Source organism: Alosa sapidissima, chromosome 4, assembly GCF_018492685.1.
Source record: "Alosa sapidissima isolate fAloSap1 chromosome 4, fAloSap1.pri, whole genome shotgun sequence".
NCBI classification, from domain to species: Eukaryota; Metazoa; Chordata; class Actinopteri; order Clupeiformes; family Clupeidae; genus Alosa; species Alosa sapidissima.
Window position 1 is genome coordinate 24,287,811 of NC_055960.1, and position 9,765 is coordinate 24,297,575.

The 9,765-nt window shown below is 40.6% G+C and overlaps 1 long non-coding RNA gene across 1 annotated transcript; it reads right to left on the reverse strand.

Moving 5' to 3' along the window:
- Positions 1–7,745: 7,745 nt before the first annotated feature.
- LOC121707614 lies at positions 7,746–8,979 on the reverse strand. The gene is made up of 3 exons (XR_006031353.1): positions 8,817–8,979; positions 7,891–7,987; positions 7,746–7,784 (listed from the first exon to the last, which is right to left on the reverse strand). It is a non-coding gene; the product is annotated as an uncharacterized LOC121707614 (long non-coding RNA).
- Between the last annotated feature and the right edge of the window lie 786 nt (positions 8,980–9,765).

Below are 9,765 nucleotides of genomic sequence, written 5' to 3' on the forward strand. Positions count from 1 at the left end.
TGCCTACATTCATGACATTAAGGTATGACAAATAATTTTTGCTGTGTCTTTAGTCATGATGTTAAGGAGCAACTAGCATTTTGATGTTAGCTAGCTAATGTTAACAGGCAAGGTCTGGGCCAGTTACATTGTTTGCCACTACTTGCTATGCACAAAACCCAAGACAACACAACGTTTTCCATCTCATTGGCATATGTTTTGAAGTTGAACTCAGTGAGGGAAATAAAATCTGTACAAGTCAGTACAATTTGTTTGAAAATGGTGCTCACCCACACATTTGGCTTGTATTAAGCCACTGGCTAGAAACCATCCAAGCACACTTGTGGCTAATCTACTGTATGGCTGCACATAGGGCTGGTAGCAACAGGCAAAGACAACTATACAGTTATAAGTTATAAGTTAAAATTTGTTGTGTATTTAGCAGACACTTTTATACAAAGTTACAATGAGGTGCACTGACTGTTTCAGGAATTGGTATGTTGTGGTGACTACCAATCATCCAAATGATCCAATCTTACCATTTCCCTAACCAGGGAATGATTCTGGCTGTAAAGTGGAATGGCTGTAGCCCAGATCCACTCCACAGGGGATGCGCTGCTGTGCTGTTTGCCAAATTCAAACTCTCTTCTGACAACCTAATGGCAATGCCATTAGCTGCACAGGGCTGAAAAGAAGCACAATTGACAGCTTTTATAGAGAAAGAAAATAGGAAAGCTGTTAGTCATCAGGCATTCGTTTTTTTAAGACCGCATCATACAAATGTTAAGCTATCTCATAAGAAATATCCAGTTTAACACCACGCAACTGCAAAATATTTATGGGGTTCCAAATAATGTTTTTTTAACTGTTGTCTTGTATTGATGAGGTCTGTCAACAGTAGGGACTGTAATCTCACTTCCACCACAGGCTCCAAGAGGAAGGGAACATTAATCTGTTACAAAAGAGGAAGAGCTATTGAGAACCAGACAATATTTATATGGGGAAAAGTGTAGTAAATGGGCGGTGCATTTGTCCACCAAACCTTATATCCACAAGGAGAGTCTATGTGTGTGTGTGTGTGTGTGCGTGTGTGGAGAAAGACAGAGAGACTCAGCAATGTCAACGGTGGAAGCTGTGGGTGGCCTGCCGGGGCTGTCATGCATTTAAATTACCACCTCTCTCAAAGTGCACAATATGCAGCACAAGGTGTAATTGCATTTTGACTAGGGGATAATTGTGAGTCATTTTACAGGAGGGCGAAGCTGAGGCATATGGGCAACCAGCTGGCTATGACTGAGGGTGGAAGTATGTGTGTGTGTGTGTGTGTGTGTGTGTGTGTGTATGTGCCTGTGTTTGTGTTTGTGTGTGAGAGAGAGTGAGGGAGACAGAAAGAGAGAAGGCGTATGTAAAATATCAGGCGTATGTAAGGCGTGTGTAAAATATCACAGTAAAATGTGTGCGTATGTGTGTGTGAGTGTTCATGAAACTGTACACCACTGTTGTATGACAGTGTTTGTGTGTGTGTGTGTCTACATCTTTGTATAAAAAGTGCATGTTTTGTGTGTTTTTGAAGTCAGGTAAATTTCTGTCAGTCAGCTGTATAGTCAGCTTACTGAGATAGGAATAATTAATCTCTCAAAATGTATGTGAGCAGTTTTTATAGCTGAAGCCTGCAGGTCACAGCTCTGAGACCTGCTTTGATGGGCATTTATTTCATCACTCACTGAGACCAATAGCAATGTCAGAATTCAAAAGGCAGGTTTGCTTTCTAAATTACTTCAGCAGCCTTCTAGGCGGCAATCAGTCCACACAGTCTAATCTATTAGACTGGCATCCTGGCATTGGAACGAGACCATAGATACAGAATGTAGACTCTGTTTTTCCACAAACATACTTGGCCAGTCTCTTGGCCAGAGAGAGTAGTCTTATATACAGCATGTGGTACAATGATGTTGCAAATGCTTACAGTGTTATGAAAGTAAAATGAGTTGGCATTGCAAACTACAAGCCCCAGTGCGTCTGCACACACACCTCAGTGCATCTGTGTTCAGGGGAGATGGGAGCGTGCAGTTTAAAATTCAGCATGATGTTGCAGATAGAGGCTTTTTTGCAGAGCTCTGCGTCTGAGTGTGGGAGTGATGAGTGACTGCTCTGTCATAACCTCATATTGGTTTTGCTGATAGGTCTATGTTCTGCTATAGAGTTTCTTTTTTTTCTTTGAAAGTATACTTTTTGGGCTTTTTGCCTATATTTGGACAGGACAGTGAATAGTGACAGGAAGTAACTGGGAGAGAGAGATGTGGTGGGAATCGGGAAATGGCCGCAGGTCGGATTCGAACCTGGGTCCCCATGGTACATGGTATGGGCATGCACCCCCGAGTTTTTAATCTATTTTGACGGTCCTGCCTCTGTCCCCTCTGCTTGAGCTCCCTCCTTATTCCTCTGCTCTGCATAACTGATTGGGCTCATCAATTGCACTTTGATGGCAATTAGCCGCACACACCTGATATAGCTAGTCAAGAGCATTGTAATTGCATAAACATTAATCAGGTGGGCTTGGAAAGAGTGTTTTCAATGCTGAGGAGCTGGATAGAGGAACATGTTCTGGCAGGGACATGTAGGGAGTGGAGGCTGAAGTGCCTTGCAACAACATTGTACTACACTTTACTGCAAAGCTTTATCCGACTATATATTTTTTTTTTCCCCTGCAGGACAATGCAGTACAATGCAGTTTAATGGCCAAAATACTGCATTTCTGCAGTAAAGTGTAGTGCAATGTTGTTGCAAGGCACTTGTTTAAGGGATGTGCTAATGTTACGCTACTGTAACTAAACATATTGGTGCCTTATCATATTTATTGTACAACAGCCTATTTAGTCAACTGCTTATGTCCTTCATATATGGTGTGTAAATCTGGCTGCTACTATCCAGTGCCTCACCAGCAACTGACCTTCAACTGACCTTTCGGGGCAGCCGTGGCCTACTGGTTAGCGCTTCGGACTTGTAACCGAAGGGTTGCCGGTTCAAACCCCGACCAGTAGAAAGCGGCTGAAGTGCCCTTGAGCAAGGCACCTAACCCCTCACTGCTCCCCGAGCGCCGCTGTTGTTGCAGGCAGCTCACTGCACAGGGATTAGTGTGTGCTTCACTACTTAGAGTGTGTTTCACTAATTCACGGATTGGGATAAATGCAGAGACCAAATTTCCCTCACCGGATCAAAAGAGTATATATACTTATATCTACAGTATATATACCTAACCACACGTCACTATGTTTTAGGATATATTCTTAGCACATTCTCAGAGCTTAACATCAGCTGTCAAGCCACATACAGTATGTGAAAGCTAAGTCACAGATCCATACAGGTGAAGCCGGTCTCTGACACAACCTCACCTGCATTCAGTATGGGATAACTTGATAAGCAGACAAACGCTTACTGGTCAGGATGGTCATGTAGAGATCCTTTGAAGTGTCCCCCTTTGAAAAACAATAGGATGTTATCTTTACAGATGGTATGGATCTTTAGCTCGTCAGTGTCAATATAGACCATTAGAAGAGGGCCGCACCTGCTGAAAGAACTGAACTACTGCACACCAAGAACTCATATCTTCCAGTTGCGGCAAATGTGTTACTCACATATCACAAACAATGTCACATAAATCATAGTAATTCTTTACCAGAAAACGGGAACGAAGAAAAGGTCCATTCAGAACACCCACATCTAAGAAAAACTGACACCACATGGTGTTACTCATTAATCAAGTGAGTGTGAACCAGGGTGAAGCCCACCTATTACACTTTATAATAACTCTAGCCTGAGTGCTAAACTAATTTAGCCATGACAGCTGTATTGGAGCTGACCCTGAAGAACCCTGATGTACTTTAACATTTCCCTTGGGATGAATAAAGTCTATCTATCTATCTATTGATCTATCTATCTATCTATCTATCTATCTATTTATCTACTGTATCTACTGCTGGGTAACTCCAACATGGTCCAGCAGACCAAGGCTGCACTGCATAGACAAAATAACCGTGTCTCCTACTGAAGGATGGGCTACTCTTTCAGACCCTCACAATGGCTGCGCTGATGGATGAGTGTTGGCCCCTGCGCTGAGGTGAAGAAGCGTCGGGATATTCTTAGACCTGCACGAGCATCATTTGTCAGGGCTGAGACGGACGGTGGTGAGCACCGCTGAACTCAGAGACAGAGCAGAGTCAGGTGTCGGAGAACACTCACGGCACAGTGCAATTTAATGCTTCACTGCAACACACACTCACATGCACACACAGATACACTCACACAGATACACACACACAGATACACACACACACACACAGCGGTCAGTCACTCTTCAAGACAAGCAGACGGAAATGGGTTCTGACAAATGAAGTCACACTGCACCAAGACCTACTGACATTTACAACTTGACATTTCAGTGTATTTAAGACCAGGTGATGTATACAATAGACACACACAAAGACATTTGTCTGGTCATTTATTGCAATGTGAGATAGACTGCAGGGCTATTGATGACCCCTCCATCAGTATGTTTCAGCAACACACTGAACAGCTTTAGTGGCTGTACATGAGGTCTGACATGTTTTTATATAAATACATTGTTGACAGGATTAGAATTTGCATTGTGAATATTGCTTATCAAAATGTCTTATATGGGTAGTATTGGGAAAACCGCCCTACTATGTAATTTGATGTATCTAAGACATGGATATTGCTGATTTTTAAGATTCCACACCACTGTTGACCCAAACAACCACAAGCATAACAATGGTCACACATGTCTTGTCTGATGGGTCAGTAGTATCGATCAAATCACAGTTCACTTGCGCCGAGATCTTCAGGCTGAAACTGAGTTTGTCAACACAATCAATACAAAGAAACAGAGTGGTTATAAATAACCCAGTGACACCTGTCAGGCTGAAATGGACTTTATCCAGCTGCCGCAATCACAGACATCTCAAACAGTTGAGCATTCTCCACGGTACCCCTTGTCCACAAGAAAGGCTGCCGTTAACTGTAATGTCTTATTATAACCGCCACTAGCGTAGCACATAACCACTTATTTGTGATATGCACCCTCCCAGTAAAAAATGAAAATGTGATATTGTTATCACCCCTATCTTCAGTGGAGATGTTCTGAACTGCACCAAATTCCATGTGTATGATTAACCTGACATGCCAAGTTTCATGGAATTTTATCCATGCGGGGCATAAAATAAATGAATTTACACTGCCTGGCCAAAAAAAAGGGCACACACTCTATTATTTTGTTGAACCACCTTTATCTTTGACTACAGCACGCATTCGCTGTAGCATCGTTTCCACAAGCTTCTGCAATGTCACAACATTTCTATCCGTCCAGTGTTGCATTAATTTTTCGCCAAGATCTTGTATTGATGACGGGAGATTCGGACCACTGTGCGGTTTTCTCCAGCACATCCCAAAGATTCTCAATAGGGTTAAGGTCTGGACTGTGTGGTGGTATGATGTCCAGAGCCGGACAGTAACGGAGTACATTTACTTGAGTACAGTACTTGAGTACAATTTTGAGGGATCTGTACTTTACTCGAGTATCATTTTTGGGGAGTACTCATGACTTTACTCAAGTACATTTGAGAGACAAATATTGTACTCTTTACTCCACTAAATTTCTATCCTTAACTGTGAGTACCCGTTAGGCTACTTCTTCTAAAAAAAAGAAAAAAAGAAAAATCTCGGAACCCTCAATTTGTTGTTTCCCTCTCAAACGTGATTGGATTGTGCAGGCAACACTGATTGGGACAGCCTATCAGCAATCACCTTCAGCTTTTCGCCAAAGTCAACTCCATGGTCAGATTTAGATAAGAGACGAAACCATGGACAAAACAATGGATGAAGACGCAGCATGTCCATCCCGGGAATGTGCCAACCCGTGGCCCCACCTCGCCAGATTATTTCAATTTTAATGAAGTAAAAAAAGTTTAAAAAGTTAATGATAGTTTTCGCTTCAAGTGTTTCAGTTACAAAATAGTATTTTGTATTTGAAATACGTATTTTAAATACATGTATTAGAAATACTGTCCATCCCTGGCAACATGATAAAAAGATGAAAATGACTTGATTTTACTTTCAATTCCTTTTACATTCTCCAAGATAATAACATTAACATTTTTCATAACTCCATGTAGGACATTTCTGTACATAAATGTAAGCACAGTGGCAGTAGTAATGCAATATTTAGAAAATGTAGGCTAGCCTACTCTTGATACTCAAGTACTTTTAAAAACAAGTACTTCAGTACTTTTACTTAAGTAGACATCTGACTGTTGTACTTTTACTTGTACTTGAGTAAAATTTAGCAAAGGGTATCTGTCCGCCTCTGATGATGTCTCACGCTTCCAGAATCACTCTTTCACGATGTGAGCCCGATGAATCCTGGCATTGTCATCTTGGAGTATGCCGGTGCCATCAGGGAAGAAAAAAATCATTGATGGAATAACCTGGTCATTCTGTTTGATCTCTCTAACCCCATGTCTCGAATCATCTGTATTTTTCTCCGATCCTTGTTAAACTGATGGTTTGGTTACCTTGTTTCATTACTACTGTAAGCACAACTCAAAATGAAGCTGTGTTGTTTTGATTCCTTAGCCGGTGAGTCTTGGAGTCAGTGTTTTCTCTTCTGTGGGAGAATGTAAATTAAAAAAAATGAAGCCTCTTTGTTTTACCTTTACCTTCAAGAGGAGTGGCATTACCACTTCTCCTACTTTCCAAGTTTGAAATCCACACAAAAATCAATGATCATTACCCCTCAACCAGTCAGAGGTATCGATTTGTTATACGCTGAATAATTTATTTGTTATGTGCTTCAGTGAAGTAAACATGCTTAACTGACTGATCAGCGGAAAGCCTTTCCTGCATTAGAGTGAAGATGGTCATCATAACGAATTGATTTGTAATTTGTTGTGGTTGTAAATGGTAATTGGAAGTGATCACATCTCCCTGCACCAAACCAGCCAACGCTCATGTTTTTGAAAAGTATATCACATGAAGGCATTTGGTTTTTACATGTGTGTTTATGTGTTGCAGTTTACCTCTGAACAGCTAATTGATGTTAAAACCAGTGCCGGCCCGAGCCTTTTGGGGGCCCTAAGCAGAATTTGATTTGGGGGCCCCCTCCCACAATGCAGAGTCACCTGTGCTTGGCGATAATTGACAACTTCACACTATTATATATATATATAATATATATATTATAAATGAATACAGTGAGGTTATGTATTAATACAGTGACTGATTATGAACTACTGTCCCCCTGGACACAGATGCATAAGGACTCGGTAGGCTCATTCAGTAATCCATCCTTGCTCACATGCCAAAAATGTTTTGGGGCTCCGCTCTAGACTTCTGGCCCCATGTGCTTGGTAAACCAATGTATTAATATAGCTGTTATTTACACCAACCCTGTCACCTTTTAATCTTAGAGGGTACTAAAATCACAGATTTATTTGAAACATTCATATTCAAAGTGAAGTACTAAGGGTGGTTTACTGAAGTTCAATTGACAAATAACAAAATACAACAGCATTTGTATTTGTTGTAAACAAGTACATCAGTTTAATAACTTGTTTTTCAACAGATTTGCAGAACAAATCCGCAAATGTGCATTAAATGAGCAATCTTCAACTACAAAATAAAACCAAAATAGACAAACATTAATAATCAAAAATAAAATGTCCCAAAAAATAGATACTTATTCCTACTTCGTTCCTGGCTTTCAAGCATCTGCAACTCTGCAGTGGACGAACCTGCAATGATTAAATAAATACATAAATAAATAAAACAAAAACTATGTTAAATGTGTCATGTCATATTAACAGGCTATGTAACCATTTGCCATCAAGAAAACCTCACCTTCTGTGTCATCAGCCATGGAGGCAGACACTTGATGAAGTAGAGTTAGGTAGAGGTAGAGATGTGCTCCAACTTCAACAGTGCTTCAACAGTGTCTCTGAAAAAAAAAAAAATATTGCATAAGTGCATATTTCATCGAGCAGAATGAGTTTATTTTGCTATCATTACTTACACTCATCAACAAGCAATTCCACATGTAACAATTCATATTCTATTGGCAAATGAGGCATAATCAAAAGTAGTCCTATACTTAATTGCAGTATGGTGAACGCTTAACATGGTGATCTACTGCAGCCTAAATATTAGGGTAGCACCGCTACATCACTCGCCACTATCTTAATCAAATTTAAGTCTATTTTCATCACAGAAGTCTCCCCACCCAACATGGTATATTTTCTCAAACACTACCATCTCTCTCCAAAGATCTTAGAGCAGAGCGCACGTACTGTTCCATTTTTGCCTATGAAGCTGGAACGTTACTGATGCCCAGACTTGCGCTAGTCAGTGGGTTGGGGTTAGGACTGGGAGCCTGGGCTTAGCCTGCTGTTGCTATCAGACTGGTCACATATTATAGAACAGTAATAAACTATCAACACTTTCATCACAAACTATCATCACAATCCCTCTGTGGTAAATTTGCCTTCAGCTACGTTTTCATGTAGCTACTGTAGTGCTAATGTCCACTTCAGTCAGCTAGCTAACTTTAATTTACAACATAAGCCCACTATGGCTAGGGTACATGCTTGATTGAATATCCAAAACAATCCCAATATCCTTGACATCTGAAATACACCTAGATAAATATATATTAATGGGAGACATTTCTCTGTTGATGGTGGGGATTTAGCTCTGGTGATGGCTTATTAGATCATGCTAGCTAGCTACCTCAAGCACAAAACATACTGTAAATAATCATGCAAACATACCTGTATCTTGCTCGTTTTTCTCCTCCTCTGTCATTTTCTTTTTTCTGTTTTCGTCACCAGAAGGATACGTCCTTTTTTGTGACTTGTCTTAACATTACCGTCTCTTCCGATTTTTGAACTTGATGCAGTGTCTGCACGAATGGTCTATGCACCAGAGGTGTCTATTTATGCGCGTGACTCAAAGGCTGGCAGACACAGTAGAGGTAGGCGGGCATATTGATCATGAAATCAGAATGTTCTTGTTTTGAATTATTAATAGTTTCATTTCTTCATTCATTGATGTCACTTGTTTACGTTATTTATTATGTAAAAAAGAAACTCGACAGGGGGCCCCAAGCAGCCGCTTAGTTCGCTTATGCCCTGGTTAAAACTATGCAGTATACACATGTTCTCAAAGGTCTAAGAATAGAATATGATAAATCATGCATGCCATATTAGTAGCTTTCTATGTAGAATTGTATTGAGTAATTTGGGAAATGTACTGCCATCTTCTATTAATACTTACATTATTCAGTATTTCAAAACATAACCACTGTAATTCTTTACACACCTGTGCAATTAGACCTAAAAAGCTTCATAGTAGTAGGGCCTATCTCTCCACCCTGAGGCAATCCTAAATGACTATCGATTGAACACGCTGGCACGCAACAGAGCATAATTCATATGTGGAGATAATAAGACAAGCAAATCTAGATCTAAATGAACCTCATCTTCATCACAAGTGCATTACAGTGTGAATATGACTGTAGGCCTGACCAATATTCAAGGGTGATGTTGTTATTATCCCCCTCACACCTGTGAGCATGGTGGGATCTTCTCTGTTCCATGACCAAAACTGGGATGCAAAGATGGACTGGTGAAAAGGCTTGGATTGAAAAGAGGAGGAGGGAAAGCAGACGGCCGAGAAACAGGGGAGAAAGTGGACACCAGACAGAGTTAATTGCCACCA